We start from the raw sequence: 19,191 nt of genomic DNA on the forward strand, positions 1-19,191 counted from the left end.
CAACTGGTTGTTTGGGGCGACCACGGTTCACCAGGACAGCTTTTTTAAGAACCTTCGGCGTGATAAGTAATGAGGGATAGGGATAAGCGACAATGGTTGGGGTGCTCGCTAAACAAGGGTCTCGCTTCCTTTCGACCCTCAGGCGATGGAATAAAAAGTCGCTACCCTTGAATTGAAATGCCTTTGACCTGAGCGCTTAGAATCGAAATGGCATTCCTCATGAAGTCGGGGGGGAATGCAAAGCGGAATTTCAGTCCAAAACGGTTCCATGCGGTACGTGGTTTCAGGTTGCTGCTACTGCTGCGGTATTATCGTGCAACGCGCTGTAGACGGTAACCCTTTATCTGTGATTTGTTCTGTGATGCTTTCAAGCTTGCAAAGATATTTTATATGCAGTATAATATATTATTTTAAAATACTTTCTATAATTTATTATAATTATTATATTTATTATAATTTGCCGGCCTCGGTGGAGGCGGGGTAACGTCCTCGCCTGCCAAGCAAGAGGTCGCGGGTTCGAGTCTCACCTGGGTAGGTTTCTCCGGTCCAGGGCATGGTTGTTCGTGTACGTTTATTTGTTACATTTGTTGAAGTACCCCGATATAAAATTGCCAATAAGATCTGTATCTGGTGGTTTGAGAATAAAATAAAAATAAATAATCTAATAAGGAATGAAAATGTACTATTCTCTTCTTATTTCAATGCCCAAAAATATTGAAAGTACACGTCGAACTATAGCTTTTGCATTTTCGGAGAAATGGAGTAGAAGTAGAGAATTTTTTAATTCATTAATTATTAGTTCGAGCGATTTCTAGAACGTACGCTAGAAGGCAATAAGAAAGCACGTGAGGGAAGCATAACCCATGAATGTGAGTAAATTGGCGACTGGGGCTCCTTATATTTTTATTGGGTTAAGATTTGCCCTTATCAGTCATTATGGGCTATGATTAAACGAACAAAATTAGTTACAAATTTTTTTTGAAAATGTGTCTACTCTATGCGAGCTCTACCCCACACCTACCCTTATTATTGAGTTAAATATTTACCGAGACCATCTTAGCCGAGAGAAAGGAAAAATACACTTTCCTTCATGTCCTTTAAGGTCATCCTTATTCCCATGCTCATTCTTGCAAATTAAATTAATAAATAAATAAAACAATAGACGAAATATGTCATAGTGAAAAGGCTGGGAAAAAGGAGGGCGGAGTGTCGATCTGCGTCAAACCAATATCACGATTGTTAACATGGGATTTTTTTTTCGAATATCAAAAGAGATATTATTTTGTCATTTTCCCCATCCTTAATGACTTGAGGAATTTTGTGTAGAAAAGTTGTACAACAGAATGGAATTTATAAATAGAAAATTTATACAATATAATGGTTCACTGTTTTTCTCTTGGTCAAATGGCAGCCGGTATAATTCCCTGTGATGTTGGATTTCATTTCTTGACGCAGCATTCCTAGATCGAGGGTATTTTGAGGTTTTCCGCGGTGGTCCTCGTCGACGGGGCCGTGAAGATGTGGCGCCGGAATATTCCGCTTAGCTTTGTCCGTTGCAGTGTCCTCCTCGTTGCCGAGTGTTTGCGGTTTGTTGAAAGGGAGAGATGTGGATGGTGCTGTGTTTGAAGTGGTGTGGAATCCGACGGCATTCGGAGAATCTTGGCGACGCGTGGGCGGTGTTCGCACATAACAAAAGGGGCCGGAATTAACGGGAAGTGGCGCCTCTAGCCTGGAGGCGCCGCTCGTTAGGATGGAAAATGGGAGGCGCTGTTTGGACGTTATATAATGGAAACAGGGTGATTTGCAGAGGACGAATGGGAGCAATTACATCCGGAGAGCGAAGGCAGCACGTGGAACAAAGTGGGAGAGATTTGTTCGTTCGCTGTTAAGCACACGAGGAAAAAGAATCCTAATTTATACCGTCATTAATCCAAAACGGGGATCTAAATTAACTTAAATTATACTCGGGATCAAGGACATGTCCAGCATGTGGGTGATTACCACCTTTACCCCCGGGTTCCTGGTAACCCCGAGAAATTCGTTCACCTTTTCGCACTAACCCTGAAAAAAAAACCAGCCCGCCCTCTGCATACCCGAAAAATGCGCCCTGCTGTCAAGGCGGAAAAAGCGGATTCCTTGTCCTTCGTCGCGTCCTCTGAGAACAGAAGAGCGGGAGATAGTCTTTCACTTCCGTGAGTATCGTGTATACATTCACTGGTCTGGAGGGTTCAAATTCTGCGAAAAAATGGGGTGGATTCGCGGGATCCGTCCGCGTTGTCATTTTGACGGCGACGTTTCGCCTGCTGTGCTGTAGGCGTCCTCTACCCTACTGCGTTCCTGAATGCCAAGAAAACTTACATCAGTAACTTACCTGGAAAAAGTTTAGTAGCCCCTCCAAATTACCCTCGGATGGTGTTCTCCTTACTTGAACGTTCCCCGAATGTTAAATGACCAAATATGAAATTCGAAAACTCAGTGTTGATTTGTCTTTCATCTTATCATTCTACAGGGTGTCCCATTTATCTTGACCACCCGAAGTAATTTTATGTCCAGATGCAAAGTCAAAAATATGTGTCAAGCAAATGCTCATTAGCCGTCAGGGGGACATTAATCAGCACGACTGCCTTGCTTGTAGCTTTTTTATTTACTAAGACATGAACAGCGGTATGTCTTTTTTAAATGAATTGCCGAAAAAAAATAAATGGTGCCATTTAAAAAAGAAATGCCGCTGTTCATATCTTTGCAAATAACAAAGCTACAAGGAAGGCAATCATGCTGATTAATGTCCCCCTGACGGCTAATGGACATTTGCTTGACACATTTTTGAATTTACATCTGGACAAAGAGTTATTTCGAGTGGTCAAGATGAATGGGACACCCTGTATAATCGGCATTTCGGCTGATGATCTACTTGTAGAAGGCGCATGAGTTGCGGGAGTTCGGCAGACTATTGAAATCATACCTTCCCCGGTTCGAGAAATACTTCCCTGCTACGAACAATGAACTCCTGACATCCCTATGGTATTATACCCCATCACCATCCGCTAAACACTAAGTCCCCAAGACTGCCCTCATCCCCTCCCACATTCCCACCCCCTCTTAATCTAGCCTACGATACTATGCCATGATAAAACCGAGAAAATTAATCAACTGAAACCATCAAAACTTCTTAGTAGACAGCTAAAACAGCTGGGGACTTGAGCTACAACAAAACCCGCTAAATTTCAGCGTAGCGTAGGAGTTCGGCAGGAGAGGTAAAAAAAATAGCATACCAAGACTCTGACCGCTAACGAAGATTGTAACGCCACGTTTGTATTTTTATGGACTGACAGGTGTAAGTCCAGAAAGTGACGGTGGAGAAAGGATTATCACCATGATTATCGTATTTCTCTTTTTTCATACCTTTTTTTCGCATTGCACACTACTATTGTAGCTTTAGACTTCAATTTTGTTTATATTTATTTCACACCGTAAATTTCGATATTTGGTATGTTTATAATGCCTCAGTGGACCAAAAAGGCCCACGATCGGTGGCGTAGCCAGGAATTTCGTTGGGAGGGAGGGGGGCCAAAACCAGGGGGGGAAGTTTTTGAAAAACAGGGTACTAAGTAGAGGGTTTTAAACTAAATTTTACACTTTTTATAATTGAAAAAAACTTAATTTCTCAAATAAATCATCAGTAAATTCTTGATTTTTCAATATTTTATTTTCTTTCACGAAAGAAAATGATTGTGCTTTTATATTTCGGGGGGAGGAGGGGATCCACACACCCGCGGACTGCCCCCTGGCTACGTCACTGCCCAGGATAATAATAAAGTGAATTGAATTTAATTGACCATGTCTCGGATGATGTTCTAGCCATGAGTCGTGCTTCTGATCGCACAACAGGATGAGCGTTGTCGTCTGTGCATGGCTTTTGATTGTGCATTGGACGTATCCCTCTCTCTCTCCTGCTCTGGATTTACGGGTGGTGAGTGGAGGTGGGGGACTAAGGGGCAGTGGAGGTGAGCGGAGGCAGGCGTAGTCTTGGGGCCATGGGTCAACGAAGTCTTTGACGTCACTCCCCCTTCCTCACCAATCAATCCACTTCATTGCGAATGCGAGAGTGGACGAGCGACCAATTCGTTCCACCACCTCCCATCCCCATCCTCCGTTACCAAGTTGGCGATTTCTCCCTCTCTCTCTAGTAGATTATTTAGTGTAGAAGTGGTTGTGATAAAATGACGTAGTTACCTCTCCATGATAAATTAAATGCAAAAAATTTATAGTTCCACGTAAACTTATGTGATATTAAAAAGTTGTTTCTTTAATTTAATTATGTCAAGTCCATTCCATGAAGTCGCGCCTGGAACAACAAAGTATCCATGACAAATTAATTAATTTTAAGTGTGGGCGAATACACTAAACTTTATTAAGTCTAAATTTTCACCCAATCTATCATTTATATTTAAATATGAACTATTTAGGTCTAGGTCATTTATTCATACTAAACGACTTTTCAAATATTCTTAATATAATAACTTTTTATAAAATAACTTTTAATTTTCAAGGATTATTATGTGAAAATATGAGAGGTACTTAAGATACAAAAGTTTTCAAGTATGAAAAAAAGTAATTTTACAGTGCTAAAAAGTCTCCAATAAAAGTTTAAGAAAATAATATTAAAATTGAAAAACAAAGTGAGATAATCGATGTGACTAACCTGTTTACTTTGTTTGTTTGTTGCTATGATACAATATTTGTATTTTCTAGTATTTACATCAATGGCGATACCTATTCTTTTACACCCTCAACCTACCACCCCCAACTCTCAGTGATAGCGAAATTCCCGATCCATTTCCAGTTAATTTTTCATTGCGAAGTCACAGCTGAGAGTTTGAAATTATCCACCGAAATGCGTGAGAAATTGATTGATTACAGGCAAGAGTGTCCCTTTTTCCGTCGTTGAAACCACCACTGGTACCTCTTTCAGCCAATGAGTACACACGGCCGCTTACGGCGTTTGTAACACCACGCTTGGCTTTCAATAGGGTAGTTTCCTTCATCAAAGAAAACGAAAGGCATTGATTGCGATTCGTTACCCACCATTAGTGTATTCATAATAAACAAATTATTTGGTTTTAGAAATACCGGTTTAGACGAATGGCAAGGGTCAATTGTATCCTCATTTGAAAAAGGCCAGATTGGCGCCCATGCGATGCCGCTCCACGTGACGTCACAGGGACGTAGTTTCTATACGAGTAGATAGGAGTTTTACATCGTCTGAGATTACCAATTTGAGATAGAATGCATGAGGCACAGAGCTCAGGGAAACAAGTCTTAATAATCACTTATTAAAACTGCCTAAGGTCGGAAAGTTTCCTTCGTTTGATAAGGTATTAATAATCCTTATTTAAGCCAAGCGCTACCAGCTAGCTGGGTACTCTGCTACCTGCTAGCATCCTGCGTCGTATCAGCGCTCAAAGCCTCGCCCCAAGGTCACCTCACTTGCGGCAGCGGGAACCAGAACAACGTCACACGGAGTTTTCCCGGCATTCATACTTAGCCGTCGCGTTTTCGCGCGCTTTCAAAATTTCACTTTTCATTTGATCGCGAAAAATAGATATCGTCATTTAAAAATCTAAAAGCGTGAAGTACGTACTCCAGGAGTAATAATCTTTCGATTTAGGCAATAAAAAACCACCCTATTGAATGACCGTTGTAAACACGGAAAAGCGGTGGAGTAAGCGATGGAATGACCGCGTGATTCAGAAAATGATGGCTCGAGCAATAATCCTTTTGATCCCCGATAGACTATCTCTGAAGCTATCACTCTGTGGGACAGAAAAAATGACCTTGTCTTTCTGTGAATCATCATTATTGGTTTAAAAAATCGTTAGTTTGGTTTTCATTATACCTAATAGATTTTTGCTCTTTTTTTACTGTTTTTAGGGATGCCGGGAAGAGGAGGAAAGGGAATGGGTTTTATAGATAGAATAAAATAGAGTAAATAGCCCTTGAAGTCTAGTGAGTGTCAATGTGATATGAAGGGTAGATTGGGGTGATTAGCAAAAAAAATACTCCTTGCATACCTACATTAACTGCAAGAATTGTTGAATGACATAAAATTCATAACTACTCACCACGCTGTGTGATGTGGAATTTCAAATTTCCCGATGTACGCCATTCTATAGCGAGAGGACAACAATGCAGGAGGTTTATCTACTGGCGGGACCCCAAAGAGAAATAAGGCCCGCCACGACCACTCTGGTTTTTTTCTCTCGATGGACCCTTCAATATTTCACCCTCTCTCGCCATGCCCTTTCAACATAACGGCCTTGGGAGCACCTTCTATTACCTTTCGGGAGAGGAGCATTTTTCCACGCTGGACCGTCGGCTTCTTACCTGCGGCAAGTCAGAAGTCAAGTTTTATAGCTCACATTTCATGCGGGACAATACTCTTCCTTAGAGATTTTATTGCCATCGTTTCCGGGGTCGCTTGCACTCGGTCGTCCCCAAGGCAACGATTGTTATCGAATAGCATCCTTCTGAGAAAGAGGTTTGGGGCTTTTTCGTTTTCTTTCTCTTGGATATAGTAGTAGAGGGCGGTTTTCCTCCCCACCGGTGTCTCGGCTGATGTGTGTCTATCAGACCCGTAGACGGTGGTGCAAAAGCTAGTAAAAATCTTGGGTGAAATATGATTTGATGCTTTCCCGGCGGATTATGTGGGTAAACTGTTCGCGGGATTCCCACCGGGCTAATTATTTCATAACGATCAACGTTTCAGGCTCCGTCTCGGCGCTCATCATCAGGGCAATTTTGTCTGTGACCACGATGTTAATGTCATTAATGGAAAGAAGGAACAAGAGTGGACCCATAACACTTCCTTGGGTTACACCTGAATTAACTTGAATAGTATAAAAGCTAACTCCATCCAAAACAACCCTCTGTTCACGATCGTTTAAGAAATCATTGATCCAACCTGTTACTTGCTTATCTATATCGTATACTTCCAACTTTCGAATCAGATTTAATGCAGAACCTTATCGAATTCTTTTCTGAAGCCTAAAAATGTAGCGTCAGGTTGACACGTCTGTAACCCGCGGCTAGAGTTAGCTAGGCTTCACGAGACCTCCCTTTTCTAAATCCGTGCTGTTCTTCAGCTAACAGATTTTGGCTATCTAGACGGCGCTTTATCGAACTGAAAATGACATGTTCCAACATTTTGCAAGAAAAAGAAGTAAGGTTTATCCTTTTCCTAAAGATTCATGACCAAATCTAAGGATTTGCTGTGCATGCTACGAATGAATGAGCCTTATGAGTGGGATACTTCGGACCACCAACATGGACCTTCTCTCTGTGGAAGGTGTGCTTGTTGGCCTCATGCTTTGTGCCTCTTCGCCAGGGCCCTTGGAAGTGCCCGGTTGTTGCTGCGCCGGATGTATTCTCCTCTCCCATTGACGATGGTTGTTTAGCACCCTGTTTGAGGCACGTCTCCCACAAGTGCCTCGTCAACAGGTTCTCCCGTTGTGTACTCAGTCCACCTGGCGAAGCGAACAGGGATAGACGGGGAGTGAAAGTAGACCTTAACATCACCTTTGTCGGACGACTTTGCGGTCCCAACAAAGCACCTCCGATTTAGGATGTAGTGCTTGCGGAAAAGCCGGAAACTTTACATGCGCTGAGGCAATGCGTTAAAATTGGTAAAGTTACTCGACGGATAAATCTATGCAAATTTTCCCTCAGAATTCTCATTCCCCATAGAGGGTGGAGGAGTCTACGATATTCCAAGCGATGGAATCGTTTATTTTTGTGTAGAACGTTGCATCAAATTCGATTCCACTTTTATTTTGACCTCTCAGACAAAACGAAGTGTTTTTTTGTGTTTTAGTATGTATATTTCCATATTCCTTACAAAGTCGGCATGGATGGAAAGGGCACATGGTTTCGATCTTATTCTTCAGCTATCGACTACTGCTTTTCGACTGCCACTTTTAGCACTCCTGATTGTTTTTATTTGGTCTGAATCTGCCCCTCAATCGGAGGGGAAGAGAGGAACGCCTTGAGTTTATCATTCCAGTTTAGGATGACTGTGTTGTGAGCTCTACCTCTCTGGAGCTTGAAGACGGGTCATTTGGTGCAACTTTCACAAACTTCCTTCTCGCATTTTGGTTCCGGAATTTTATCTTTCCAGAACTAGGGGCCAAACGGTCCATACTAATTGTAAGTGTCGTATGATTCATCCCTTCAGGGAAGTCTCGTTTGTGAACAGCTTTCGTGGAAATTTGAATCTCACTCTTCAAATTTCAGCGTGTCACTCTTTCTTTCGAAGCACACAAATTGATTGCGCCGAAGTAGCGTCAAAAATCGTCCAAGCTTTTTTCTCCTATATTGAAAAATTGGATAACTTTTAAATGATCACGTGGAAATTCCCACTAAAATACGTAACTTAATACTAAAATGTAATTGTTTTTTTCCAGATATTCTAGCATTTTATCATTATAGCTCTCTGCGATAAGATTTGTTTGAAAGTAGATGTCATAAATGATTATTATTTTCTCAAGAAACACTCATAATTTCCTGCATCCAATTTCCTCTGGCGCCATTAAAATTGAAGTGTTCAGTCGAACTCTAAATGGAGACTATCGGAAAGATGCGCTTAAGTGTCACTATGGTAACCTTTAAACACTTTGTTTGCTGTTTTTGGATGTGTAAATTGAAAGGCACATTTTGTCAGTCGTTCTTTCCTCACTCTGCAAGCTAACCTTCAACCCTCTTTATTCGTAATTTACCCTAAATTGCCTATTTATACTACCTCTTAGGCCCAGTATTAGCTAACCTAACCTAGACATACCTTTTGATTTATCATGAAATATATGCATGAGTTCTCAAAGGTACAGTTGTTGGCTCGGTATTTTTGTTCCACTTTTAATATCACTCAACAAAATTTTATGAGTTTTTTTCCCCAAAGATGTGCGTTTTTTAAGGTACCTGTTATTTATTACATTATTTTCAGAAATAATTGAAATCATTTAACCGATTCAGGCGTGATACATTGTAGAAGTTTTATATATCAAAATTTGAACGCAATTTTCCACGCTCATTTTAATGCATCCGACGCGGTTCGCATCACGGAGCCATCTTCTGGTACAAGAAACGTGATGTAATAATAAAAAATGGGGAAAACTGCAATTACGTTTTATATTAATACATCATTGAAATTATTCCCAATTTTAGGTGGCCTTCGTCAAATATTTGAAAGATGACGAACTTGAAACGCATTCCGTCCGTATGTTCACTTTTCTCTGACGGACGGAGCCGGAAGGAAGGCTCTGGTGGAGCGAGGTAAACATTCGAGTTCACCCGCCCTCATTCAGTTGGGGTTTTAGGGGGGGGGTAGGGGAATGGAGCAGGACGCCCCCAGGCCTTTCTCTGGCATTCCATTCATCTCGGAAACCGGTTCTACGATAGAAGACCTCTTGACGTTCGCCGCTGCACTGACATTCTTACTGTGATTGCCTATCATAAAAGAGAGGTCATTATGGCGATGTGCACGTCCTTGCTGTATTAATGTCACATTATTAAATTATTCTTCATTTGAATTACAATTGCCCACAGTCAACGTTTCTGGCTTAGTTACGGTACAATTTTTTGCTTACTTCTCCTGCTAATTCGTCAGTAAAATTCCGAATCGGATTACTTAGTTCCTCTATCGCAAATCTCTCGATGTTTGTGTACGAAGTCGATGGACATTTCGTCTAATTAAACCGTCCACTTCAGCTTCACTCTACCCTTAATTTTTTATTATGTACTGGTATATTTAATTTTATTGAATCTGCATCTAGTCCGTCAAAATGTATCGAGAGTGTTCGGCAAGGAGTGTTTTCACCCAGTGTGCTCTACGCTATATACTACGTCGTGAATGTTACATGCACTGCGATGTGTTACCTCCGGATGTGACGTATGCGAGGTGGACAAAGAGTTGATACGAGATTGAAAGTCTTCGTAGGACGTGAATCGTAAAGATTGAACATGACCTTCACGCTTACGTCATCCTCTTACAGCTCATTTATAACCGTTACGTTTCGCGAATGTCTTGTAAATAAGGCATTTCGCGTTTACAGTGAAACTGGCTTCGCTCGTGTCGTGGCGTACGCCACTTCCGGGTTGGCCGATTCTCCGAACGTGAATTCAGTCCATTGATGTCCTTTCCTCGGGTTTTGAGTGACAATCTTGCGAACAAAGAAAGAGCTCGGAGGTAAGAGGAAAAGTCATCGAGATTACTGAGGTAGTTTTGAAAATTTCGCAGATAATTTGATGACGTCACCAACTTATTCCGAGCGGGATGCTGTGATACAATATTTAATTCTGTTGCATGTGCGTGATGTCCGTAAAACCATGTTTATTGTGTTCGGCAAGGAATGAGTAAGTGATAAAACCGGCGATTTTTCGTCGCATACGGCAGGAGAAGTTGGCGACCGATCGAAAAACGCAAATATACAGTTCTCTTTCCTTTTCGAATTCTTTCGAAATCTGGTGATGAGACAGTTTCGAAAAATATAAGTTTGATTATGAGTCCTTTCCGCGCCGACGGGTTTCTTCGAGGAAGTTGGTTGGCGATCTCAAAATTTCCTCAATGATAGTCGGTTGGTTCAGCGACATCGCTTTCCTCTTGAGGCCGTTTTACACGGGGCACGGAATTGCACAGGTTATAGCTGCATTAATTTCTAAAATGGCGTGGAATTGCGCGAATGCATGAACGAAATTAGAACAGGGGCTATTTTGCCGTCTCGCATCCACGCATTCTCGCATGTGTTCTAGCAATTCACCGCTTTACACGACACAATGTGGATTGCACCTTCGCACGTACGTCAGATTGCGCAATTCCGTGTACCGTGTAAAACGGCCTTTAGCCATGTTTACCGATGTGTGGAAAAATTCCCGTCGCGTTGGTTCCTATCCTGTTTTGTAAGCGAATGAATAACAGTCCATCTTGTCCTTAGGGAAATGAACGAGATTGACTTCTTGTGGATGTGCGTCGCTTCAATGACTGCCTTTCCTCGTTAAAAAAGTCGATTTGAGTTGAAATTGAATTATTTAAGACCGGATTTATACATTACTTATGCGTTTCGTTTTTATTTTAGTGTGTGTCCAATATTGCAAGCAGAGCGGAAAATAAATCGGCGTGAAATGAATGCTACCCTTTCGGCCGTTCCGGGACATCATTGTTAATCGGGGTTCCGCTGATCCGTACTACTCAGTTTGGGTCAAACCGTGCTCGGAATACGTAAGTTTTCGGATCAGCCGAAATACGCTTCTTACACGTTCGGCATTTGTCACTCCCACATTTACTGTAATTTACTTTAAATACAGCATTGAATATTGCAAGAAGTTAATATTGTTTACCTTGTTGTGAACTTTGTACGTATAGAAATTGTTTTAATGTGTTAAGGGCTAAATATTGAAGAAAAGAAATGCATTGAAAATAATTTAAAGGTTAATTTTCTTTAAAAATAAATTCGTCTCGGAGCTGGTCGGAGTAAGCGGATGTTCGGGTAGCGGGACTCCACTTAATAGCATTCTTTTCATCTGTGAATGATGGAACACTTGAGGAAATTAATAATTCCAGACTCTAGGTGTGGTACATTTTTAATGGATCCTTGTTTAGATGACAGCTTAAATTTTTACTCAACTTTTAGAGTAGGTTCCGTTGTGACCTTCGTCCGTGTGATTACTGAAAAACCTCTTCTTCCAAACATGTCACTTGGAAATCTGTATTGCGGGTGCAGTAATAAGAATTTTTGCTCATCAGTCATCCCACCATAAGCGCCTGTCCTTCCTTCCATGGCGTGACACATCAAACTTACCTGTCGTGATAAGTTTACAAAATTATCAATCATTGCTGCAAATATTTATGGAAAGGTTGCCGTGGTCAGGTGACGGTACGATCAAACTGCAATAACAAGCGTACCAGCAGGGATGCTGGCGAAGACGTACTATTTCCATGATGTGGGATTTCAGAATCGCATGATGTTGTTAGTCCTGAAGAATCAGAAAAAAAATATTTACACAGCGCTGCTCGATGTGAAAAGCTGAGAACAAAACATGAAGTGGAATGCCTCCTGAGTGAGGGTAGGGCAAAATTCGGCCATGACCTGCCTAGGTAAGCGCTAGAGCTAAACGCATTGCTCAATTCATTGCGCCGGGAAAGTATCTAATAAAGAGACGAATGGAGATGAAACTTGAAAATATTTCCACTGGCGTGTTTGGCAGGGGGTAATCAATCACCAGCATCCAAGATATTCCCACATGCACACGACATGGGCACAAGTATGTTACGCTTACTAACAAATTACACTTCCGAAATCATGCAAATAATTTTGAAGTATACCTCGGAAGTGTAGAATATTTTTTTTAGTAAATCTCCTTACTAATATATTTTGATAATAACGCCATAGCTTATACACCCTAAACATTTCTAGATGAGCGCGCAAGTTTTGAACGAGCAGGTAATAGGTCGCGCAAAATGACGAAATACGAACGGTCGTGTTGGTGGCGATGCATCCTAATAAGTTGGTAGGTAGTATGATGATGGATGCTGCCCCTCGCGTTGCATCGGAGGAACGATGTTTGATGTAGACTGGAGGATGCCGCCGAAGGCTGCGTCCTCCGCCCCTCTTGCGTAAGGAGGCGAAGAATGCAATCGTTCAGCCCCCCCGCCCCCTTGGGCTACCCTTTTGTGTTGCTCCCGTTGTGATCCCAGGGTCGCGGGACCAGAATAGATGGATGATAGGGGAGGCTGAGACCGCAGAGAGAGCCGCCTTTTCTTTCTTCCTTCCTTCCTCTGTGAAAGCGACTGTCGCCGCACGGCGAGCGGAGAGTCTACGTGGGAAAGCCAGCACGCGGAGCGAGCGGATTGAGGCCGCGGATCGCGATTGGTCGGCCCGCCGTCAGGCCACCGGCCACGTGACGGGCCCCGGCCAATCGGAGCTCCCGGACGCGGTCTTCCGAGTCCACGTGACGGGCGCGCCTCCGACATCGCCCCCTCCCCGCCCCCCCTCTTCTCTTTCCGCCGCTCTTCGGATCTCGCAACGGCTCTCTCAACGTCTTCACATTCACTCCCAAGGAATTCCACGCCTCGAAGACTCACGCACGTGTGTTCGGTCGTTCGTTCTTTGTCGTGTAGCGAACTGGTCTTTTCGTGTTGGAGTCGGAACGGCTCTCGTTCATCGGTTCGGTGCAGCACTGTTTATGTTTTCGTCACGGGCGTCGTCACTGAGAAGGAGACCTCGCAACCAATGTATTGGGCCGTTGTTTTCGTCCGTATTATTAAATTATTTTAAAATAGCCGATTTAGCTTTCACTTTACATGAATATAAAACTTATTATATGCAACTTTAACAAATGAAAACTATAAAAAATTAAAATTCAGTATAAGACGGCTTTTCGATTATGCCAATTGAATGTTCCGATGGGCGTTGAAATATCCTGGGAAGTTACAGGTAGGTGGACGAAACGGTGCTGAACAAGGTGGGGAGTCTGTAAGAAAGCGAACTCAGGAAGAGAGATAGATGGAATTTCGAAGGTTGGATGTACTTGGTAGTTACGAAAGGTGTTGGTGTGAATGCGAAGTGAAATTCGGAATGGGAAAACGGGAAAAAATGGGAATATTTCAGAGGATCTGTGCTTACTATTTAAGGCAGTTTTAATGAAAGAAAGGTCATAAATATTCCTACTGGGTGGTGTGACCGGTGAAAGGGAAAATTAGTATAAAGATGCGTTGTTGGTCCGCAATTAGTTGTGTAGCCGTAGTCGTTTTGGGGCTACTCCACTCCAATAGCCCAAATAAATTTTTCGAAAGTCCAAATTCTCCAAATTGGCTTATTGTGAAATATTGTTCGCGTGGCATTACTTATGGTACTGGTCCATCAAGTCATCCATACAAGTTCGAAGACCAAGGCTGATTCAGTATTTCCCAGTGGAATGCTCGAATCATTCCAAGGAATTAGCACTCGGCACCTGGGCTTGTTAAATGTTCGTTTTCCAGGGAAACACTTTTCGTGAGAGGGGAACTACCAATTTACCATCGCTGTGCTATAAGGAGCAACTTTGTTTGTTCGGAGCGTATTGGCTATTACTGAGATGGAGTTTCGAAGTAGTGTCGTCCGAACTACCGCAACAATCGTAAAAGCTGGGGTGCTGGCGAAGACGTAGTATTTACTTGCGGTATGATTTCTGAATCACATCTGGAAGTCCTGATTAATCCGAAAAGAAGCGTTGACACAACGGTCCCCACTGCGAGGGTGAAAAGATGAAGTAGAATGCCTCGTTGGTGAGGATAGGGCAAAATCCGGCCATGACCTGCCTAGGAAAGCGCTAGAGCTCAAAGCATTGCTCAATTCATTGCTCTTGAAAAGCACCTAGTACAGAGAGGCGAATGGAGATGAAACTTGAAAATATTTCTTAAATTGTTCGTAGTTTAACACTAAACTCGTCTAATTGGTGCATCTTTTGATGGCTTCCCTATTCGAATTTCTAGAGTTGATCCTCAATAGTTCATATAAGTGCCTGTTTCAAACATGGAGGTGTCAGCAGGTTAAAAACTGTAATTTTTGGTAGCCGAGTAGATTGGCCCGTCGTCAGAAAAAAACATTTGGGGGTCCACGAAAAAGGGATACACGTAACTGGGGGTTCATTTGAAGGGGGAATTCTAAAATCCGTGTGTTGCCAACACTTCGGAGGGTGGTTTTAACCCCCATGGCCGTGATGGTAGACCACTGCTGTAGCACTGTAGAAGTGCACGGATAGAAAATAGATTTTATGGCTAGAATGTTAACGCACCATCTCGTTTCATGAGTAGTTGTGTACGAAATTCAGTTCTAGTTTTTGATCCTATGCCTACTTGACGATAGTATTATCCCGTGCGTGTATGAGAGTATTTTTTGTTGTCCTAGTGTTTACTCTCTCTCCGAAATCATGTAGGACAGGGCAGAAGTTTCGGTGGAAGCTGGTACTTGTGTTAATCCAAAATTATACCGGCCGCAAGCTTACGCATGATATCAGCCCTTTCATTTTCCCACCCTTCCCGCCCTCTTCACCCCTCCCTCGTCCAATAAAAGGAGATTATTTCAACGCCTGGAATCCGTTGCGCCACGACCAATCTCTGGAGCGAGTCGTTCATCGAGGAGACCGGATCTCCCTTTCCGAAAGTGAGCCGACTCTCTTTGATTTTCCGCTCTTGCCCTCAGGCGCAGTGCGTGCCAGAATCACGCGCACGCCGCCGCGTCTCTTGTTAGCTAACTGGCGGCCGTGCCTCGAAATGGCACGGACGTGACAGCGTCACCGCCGCCGCCTGCTGTATCACTCTGATAAGCACGGGATTAGAGGCGTGCGCCGCCGATATCGACAAAATCTGCTCGAAATAAGATCGCGGATCTTATAAGACTCATTCCTTTGTTTTAAAAATTCTAAAATGGCCCTAAAATTCTTTGGCCTGTGGTGAAAATATCTCCTACTCGCACACCAACACAGTGATTTATTATGTAATTTGGACGAGCGTCGGAGAAAGACTTTTTATAGCCATTTGAGTATATCTTTCATATTTTTTGTTCTTAAAGTGCTCCACCGATTAAGGTAGGATTTCATGGAGTAATTAAGTAATATTCTGGCAGTCTTCCATCCCTTTACGTGTATCCCTCTTCAATTCATAAGAAGGCCTACTCCCTTTCATTCTAACTATAAATCCTATTCTGTTCTTTCCTCTCCCTCATTTACCCAACGTTCTACCCTCTAATACTGTTTTCGCATCCCCTCCCCGCTCAGAACTCGTTCCATTCATACCTTGGTCTCCTCCTTATACAGAAGCTGCCCGAAATTTCGCCATTCTACCTCCTCACCATCAACTTCACCTCCACCGTTCTTCATGGTTATAACGATTCGGAAAAGAATTTGTTTTGAACGGCGAAGTCGCGGCTATAACTACCTCCTTAATATATATTTCCCTTGCAATTTTAACCTTCGAATATCAATTTTCAATCGTAAGCGACCGATTTGCTCGATCGATTCGTAGAGACCTCCAAATTTCAATCGAAATGCAATCACAGAGCGTATTTGCACTTTTGGGTCACTTTTCTGTGTTGATGACGGCAGTGAGATGGATTGAGGGCTCAAGGGGAGCCCTTCAGGGATACAACACACCGGGGCCGGGAAACAAGCCAGTGGCTGATACGCCCGATCACCCGGGGAGGGGGAGGAGAGGAGGGAAAAAGGAAAGAGGCGCCGCCGCGATAGGAGCCCAACGACGCCTCTGAGGTAGGATAGGTTCGGAAGGGATGGGACGAGGGAAAAACATCTCAACGCTATAGAAGCGAAGAGGGCCCAACTAAATGGCGAAACCAGGCAAAGCCATTACTATTCTAGCGATTTTGGAAGATTATTCTACGAGGAAGAAAAATACATCAATCAAATCGCTAGATAATGGTAGTGAGATATCCTTCCTGAGCTACCGCTATGGCAGTCTACTCGGAAATATAAACCAAGCTTTCGTTTCGATATCCATCCGGAGTTCAAACCGTGCCAATTCAATGGGGTGATTATATTCTCCCTAATCGATCAATTGGGTTTCGCAACTGTCTTACCGCTTGCCATTTGTCCCGGCCCAGGAACACGCGCAATGTCACCTGATTGATGCACATTGGATCTTGAAGGGGAGCCAATCGAAAGACATGCACGTCGTACTCTGGACTCGTCCCAAGAATCCGCTTTTGCGCCCGTCTTGTTAAGTGGGTACCTTGGCGCTGACGTCTCTCTCTTCACGGAGGGAGGAAGACGACGCCCGGTCTACGGCGCATTCGCGATGATGCGTCATTCAAATGTTGATCGCGTGCTCACAGTTCTCACGCCTTTGGCAGATATTTGTGTTTTAATTTCATTCTCATGTGGTTAGCTTGGTAAGTAGTGGTTGGGCGATTCGAGGGTGGGCACTTATAGCAAGATAGATGAAAAAAAAAGCCATTTTGGACATTTGTCCGACTTTTTCCAATTTCGGACGCTGTGATTCGCGTCGAAATGAATATCCTTCACGAGATGTAAGTTCCCGAATAGGGTAGTTTCCTTCATCAAAGAAAACGAAAGGCATTGATTGCGAGTCGTTACCCACCATTAGTGTATTCATAATATACAAATTATTTGGTTTTAGGAATCCCAGTTTAGACGAATGGCAATGGTCAATTTTTACCGCATTTGAAAAAGGCCATATTGGCGCTCATGCGATGCCACTCCACGTGACGTCACAGGGACCTAGTTTCTATACGAGTAGATAGGATGGGCGCGTTTCTAATTTTAAAATGTAGAAAAAAGGCAGGGTCTTATGTACAAATTTAATTGGAATGTTCATGTACAAATTGAGGTCAGAGGACCTCTTTAAACACAACATTGGAAGTGATTACACTATCCTCTGTTAAACGCACATGAAGACTCATACTTCCGTATCAACAGGAGACTTGAATGTGGAATCAGCGCATCTGATAAAAGTTATTTAAGATTGCGAGATATTGTTACAAATGAACAAATGTATCAGTTTGTGCGCCGTTAACGTCAGGAATATTTACCGGTTTATGTTTTTGTTGTTTTTTTTATTATTTAATAACCAATTTCAGGAGACAATAGCAATATTTAGGAAGTTAGATATGCCGTCTCATGTTCTCTTTGAAATTCTGTGCAATTTGGTACCTCATTTGTAGAGTTTGGTTGCGTATAAGTTGAGAAAAAGGTATCTATACAGTTGAAATAATGTAGAAGATGCTGAATTTCCTGTGAAATCCTTTATCATGACTGCTTTTTCATTTTAGTCGAGGAAGTTTTAAAAATTTGAGAAACAAAATTAAATCGAGGATAAGTCGGAGAAATTGAAATTGAGGAGTTGGTAGGAACCCTGACGAACCGATCCTAGATTCTCGTGGTTTTTCTAAAGCTCGTAATTCGATCTCCACCGCCGAATATTGTAGTTTACGCCACGCCTGTTGGCAAACCATGACCGCTTGCCCCAACTACGCATATTCTTTTGTCGAAATAAAGTCACTGGACTCGGGTTACCTTTGGCAGCCGCTCAATAAAAATATTATCGGAAGGTTCAAGCTAGCTCGATGGGCCCCGTGAAATGGGTCGAGCGACTTAATAGGGGAGGAAATGCAGTTTTAATACCGCTGGCCTTTTTGGCCCTTTACGTATAAAACGCACAATAGTGTAGCGGTGAAAAATACGTAATCACAAAATTACTGTAGTAGTTAGTGATACGAAAAAGACGATATTCTTCCGAGAAACACCAGGTAGACTTTGATAACGTATGACGACCGATAATGCAGTACTTAGTCCTATTGGTGTTTTCGCATGGCATATGAGCTGCCTTAAAGCTTGATTGTGTCGTTATTCCCTGATGTCGTCGAAAATAGGCAAAAATTTCAGAAGTTCTTAAATGCGAGGGCAATACGGTACATTTTCCAGGTAATTCGATTGCAATGACAGGAACACATTTCATTTCCTCATTTAATGGTACAATATGTGAGGACTTATTCGACGTAAAATATGCAAAATGTGATGTACCTCAATTAAGTAGGTGGTGTAACTTTTTTCCCGACTCACTCCTGAAAGTAATAGGGTGGTTTCCTACCATTTTTATTGCCTTAATCTCAGACGATGTAAAACTCCTATCTATTCGTATAGAAACTAGGTCCTTGTGACGTCACGTGGAGCGGAATCGCATTGGCGCCAATCTGGCCTTTTTCAAACGAGGTTAGAATGGACCATTGCCATTCGTCTAAACTGGGATTTCTAAAACCAAATTAAATTTGTATATTATGAATACACTAATGATGGGTAAGGAATCGCAATCATTGCATTTCGTTTTCTTTGATGAAGGAAACTACCCTGTTGTTAGTAGTAGTAATAATTCCAGACTCACTCCTGTTCCCTTTGGCGCATATTCTTCTTTTCTAGCGTAGTGTCTCTAAACACTAGATTAGTGCAGTCAGTATTCACCAGAGGGAAGAGCTTTCGATCAGAAGCGTTTATCTGACGCGGAACTCTTCGATTTCTATCCGAAAAAATAACTTTTCTTCTTTCAAGGATTATGCATTCAATTGTATACCGGTTGCGATAAGTGGCGTAATCATTTTCCCCCGGCGGCGATAATAGGTATCGTAACCGGTCGCAATG

The 19,191-nt window shown here is 42.5% G+C and overlaps 1 protein-coding gene and 1 long non-coding RNA gene across 5 annotated transcripts in view; one reads left to right on the forward strand and one right to left on the reverse strand.

Annotated features, from left to right (window-relative positions):
- LOC124157990 (low-density lipoprotein receptor) overlaps positions 1-19,191 on the forward strand; it is a 223,772-nt gene that overhangs the window by 74,115 nt on the left and 130,466 nt on the right. The gene's annotated exons all lie outside the window — the stretch shown is intronic.
- Positions 11,611-12,838, reverse strand: LOC124157991. Its single transcript, XR_006864672.1, has 2 exons — positions 12,522-12,838; positions 11,611-12,021 (listed from the first exon to the last, which is right to left on the reverse strand). It is a non-coding gene; the product is annotated as an uncharacterized LOC124157991 (long non-coding RNA).

Source organism: Ischnura elegans, chromosome 4 (genome assembly GCF_921293095.1).
Source record: "Ischnura elegans chromosome 4, ioIscEleg1.1, whole genome shotgun sequence".
In the NCBI taxonomy this organism is placed as follows: Eukaryota; Metazoa; Arthropoda; class Insecta; order Odonata; family Coenagrionidae; genus Ischnura; species Ischnura elegans.